At 46.5% G+C, this 4,317-nt stretch overlaps 1 pseudogene; it reads left to right on the top strand.

Annotated features, from left to right (window-relative positions):
* Positions 1-1,707: 1,707 nt before the first annotated feature.
* Positions 1,708-4,317, top strand: part of LOC111951740 (zinc finger MIZ domain-containing protein 1-like) — a 42,455-nt pseudogene continuing 39,845 nt past the window's right edge.

Below are 4,317 nucleotides of genomic sequence, written 5' to 3'. Positions count from 1 at the left end.
TCACAGCTCTTGGCAACACTACCCGCATCTGCGATTACGAGCATTACAGTGCGATCACACACCACACACCACACGACCACACCACACCATGCACTCCACACGTACATCCGAGCTTACTGGCACACCCCCAACCTCTACCAAACACGAGCTAAGGCCCGCACCCACACCACCACTACCATGTCACTGGTGTGCTGACCGTTTAGAAAAACGAATGCCGTGTCTATGACAGGTGACAAGAACTGAGTCGCATTAAATGATGCGCTTCTGGACTTTGAGCACAGCTCCCATGCTATCAAGTACAGCCTGACTTGCCCTGTGGTCATAAATGGTCTGTGATGTATCCGGAGCCACAACCATCTCTCGTGTCTCGGTGAGCACGTGGTCTGGTGCGTACCTCTAGGCTACAATAAGGCGAGCTGTCATCGATTTGAGCACAGTGCCTGAGCGAGAGTCCTAGGATACAGCTCGAGTGTGAGATAGGTGTGCATAAAAGAGATTGGACACCAACATCCCTGTTCTAAAGGTACAGGGTGTGGTTAATGTGTCTGAGTTTGACAGCCGTCCTGTCTCTGGTACAGGTGGTGGGATGTACCTGTAGTGACGAGAATAAAGGTCTGATTTAAGGACACATTACGCTGGATCTGTAACAGAGCTCATGATGTGTAGTGTGTGTCTGAAGAGAGTGTATGACACGACTATCCTGTCTGATACAGGCTCGAGGTGCTGTTTACTGCGGTCTGAGTGTGGACACATCCGTCTGGCAGGAGCTGTGTGTATGCTGTCTGATTCTGACACGTTTGGACACATCCTGTCTGGTACAGGCTGGTGGTGTACTGGTGTCTGGATTTGGACACATCTTGTCTGGTACAGGCTGGTGGTGTAATGGTGTGGGGAATGTTTTTCTGGCACACGTTAGGTCCCTTGATACCAATTGAGCAACGAGTGGTACTAAATGGGTGTACCTAATAAACTGGTATTGTATAAATAAAACACAGGCTAATCCTATTTTGGACTAGCCTCAGGATATTGTAAATCCTATCCATGTAATGTGTTCTAACCACTGAAACCTSCAGTTGTTGTGCATCAGTATGTTGGTTTTTGTATGTGTATGTTTTATTTTGTATTGTTTGAAGAAGAAAAAAGTATTCTATTTAAAAATGAATCCTTACAGTATAGGTGTGTGAATGCGTACAAGCAAGTGTGTGATTGAGAAAGCGTGCGTGCGTGAGCACTCTACGCTAGGCTGCATTGTAATCTGGAAACTAGTATGATGTATCCTATCTCTGTGCCCTCTCAAGAGCATTYAAGTCAACCACAATAAATCGTGTTGTGCGGGAGTTCTTTTTATTTTTCTACATAGTGCATCATCCACCATGACTCTCCACCTCTCTGCATCTCTTTTTGGGGTCAGGTATTCACAGCAAAATGCATATTATGATCTGGAGATGTGTAGTCTACTGATCCTGTGGGGCGGAAGGAAAGGGTCTTTGCGAGGGATTGGCATGAGCCTAGTTTTTTGCCTAAGCGGGCCTAATTTTGTTTTTGTTTTGTGTGTGTTTTCTTTGAGCCTCAATTATTTGTGGGTTTGGTGCTGTGGGCACATACACAGGGAGACAAGACACATAAATTGCAGACTGCACCTTTAACTTGACTGTTGCTGCTGCATTTTGTGTTTTGTTCGTGATTAACCCCTCCCTCCCCAGTAAAATGTGTAATTTGAACCCTACAGAAACCAACACCTGCAGGAGATGTCAGAGTGACTCAGGTAGTTAACCTCCCTCCCTCCATCCCTCGCTCGCTCCCTCCATCTTTCTCTGGCTCCAGCATCTGACCGTTTGTCATTACGCTCATCCCTCCATCACCACCTCTCCATCTGAATGTTCCGTATGCCCACAGAGGCCAAATCAAACTCGCACTGTGAGAAAACCTGAACAGTTGCGTTTCAGTAAACAAATAAATGTGATTATTTACCCTGAGACGGTTTTTCCCCAGCAGTGCGCTTTTGATTGAATCTGCCTCAGAGTCTTGGAGAGAGATTATAAACCCATTGGATGTGCTTCTGGTTGGGCAGAGGCTAGCAGAGTGGAGTGGAGGGGGGATCATTGGCTGGGAAGGATACCATTGGCTGCTAAATGGGTTCCATAACGGTTTTGKAGAAGCATGACTTTGAAAGCATCCCAAATGGCACCCTATTCCCTATATTTATGGAATGATCTAGGGAATAGGGTGCCATTTGGGATGCACKRTTTTGATTTCAGGAGGATTTGATATCCTCTCTCCATATTTTGCATACATTATTCTGCCCACATAACACAGCATACTGTCTGGAGCTTGTATAGATAGACCTTATGATTTTATAGAAATATGTATTTTTTGTCTCGTGTCACACATTGTATGTGAATAGGCGTCCAATGTGCYGTTTTCATGTTCTGAGAACGTGTACTGTCTCATATATGTGTACAGTGTGTKCTACCTCGATCTGTAATGTGTGTGAGCTGGTCTGCATGTGTTTCTGTATCAGAGTAATGTGGGCTGCACAATCAAACAGTCATTTAGGCTAGTCTGTGACGTCACTGCTTACCACATTCATCCAAACTGTACGTTCAGTGGAAATGTGTGGTCTGGTCTTTTAAACTTGSTGTTTATTATGTAGCAGTGCTGCGATATCGCAGTGTCAACAACAGAGAAAGATACGCTACTTGTGGACACCTGCTCGTTGAACATCTTATTCCAAAATCATGGGCATTACCATGGAGTTGGTCCCCCCTTTGCTGCTATAATGACCTCCACTCTTCTGGGAAGGCTTTCCACTAGATGTTGGAACATTGCTGCGGGGACTTACTTCCATTCAGCCAGAAGAGCATTAGTGAGGTAGGGCACTGATGTTGGGAGATTCGGCCTAGCTCGCAGTCTGCGTTCCAATTCATCCCAAAAGTGTTCAATGGGGTTGAGGTCAGGGCTCTGTTCAGGGCAGTCAAGTTCTTCCACACCGATCTCAACAAACCATTTCTYTATGGACCTCGCTTTGTGTACAGGGGCGTTGTCATGTTGAAACAGGAAAGGACCTTCCCCAAACTGCTGCCACAAAGTTGGAAGCACAGAATCATCTAGAATGTAATTGTATGCTGTAGTGTTAAGATTTCCCTTCACTGGGGCCTAGCCCGAACCATGAAAAACAGCCCCAGACCATTATTCCTTCTCCACCAAACGTTACAGCTGTGGCTATGCATTTGGGCAGGTAGCGTTCTTCTGGGCATCCGCCAAACACAGATTAGTCCGTCGTACTGCCAGATGGTGAAGTGTGATTCATCACTCCAGAGAAGGCGAGCTTTACACCACTCCAGCCTACTCTTGGCATTGCGCATGGTGATCTTAGGCTTGTGTGCAGCTACTCGGCCATGGAAACCCATTTCATGAGGCTCCCGACGAACAGTTCTTGTGCTGACGTTGCTTCCAGAGACAGTTGGGGAACTCAGTAGGGAGTGTTGCAAACAAGGACATACAATTTTTATGTTCTATGCACTTCAGCAGTTGGCGGCCACGTTCTGTGAGCTTGTGAGGCCTACTACTTCGTGGCTGAGCCGTTGTTGATCCTAGACGTTTCCACTTCACAATAACAGCACTTGCAGTTGACCAGGACAGCTCTAACATGGCAGAAATTTTACAAACTGACTTATTGGAAAGGTGGCATCCTATGACGGTGCCATGTTGGGGCCATTCTACTGCCAATGTTTGTCTATGGAGATTGCATGGCTGTGTGCACTTGTCACCAACGGTGTGGCTGAAATAGCAGAATCCAGGAATTTGAAGGGGTGTCCACATACTTTTGTCATGGCTGTACCTTTCAGTGTGGAAGAGGATATTCCCTGGAGACAGTCTCACCTCCACTAGCTAAAACATCTGAGTCATCCAGCCTGTGTGAACTGCATGAAGTGTAACCCGGGAAACAGGCTGCTGTGCCCCCATTAACTAATGATAGAGGGCAAGTCCTCATGTACAAGGAAGCTCCCAATGCTAATTACTGTAGAGCTGAGAGAGAGAGAGTTAGGGAGGGAGAGTGTTATGGAGGGAGAGCGTTATGGAGGGAGAGTTAGGGAGAGTTAGGGAGAGGGAGAGTTAGGGAGAGGGAGAGTTAGGGAGAGGGAGAGTTAGGGAGAGGGAGAGTTAGAGAAGGGATTACTTAATCCCTGCTATTACTACTACTATACTATTGCTGCTGCTACTACTACCACTACTGCTGCTACTACTACCACTACTGCTGCTACTACTACCACTACTGCTGCTACTACTACCACTACTGCTGCTACTACTACCTCT

The sequence above is a fragment of the Salvelinus sp. IW2-2015 genome, linkage group LG25 (genome assembly GCF_002910315.2).
Source record: "Salvelinus sp. IW2-2015 linkage group LG25, ASM291031v2, whole genome shotgun sequence".
NCBI lineage: Eukaryota > Metazoa > Chordata > Actinopteri > Salmoniformes > Salmonidae > Salvelinus > Salvelinus sp. IW2-2015.
This window is presented reverse-complemented; position numbering and strand designations above follow the sequence as displayed.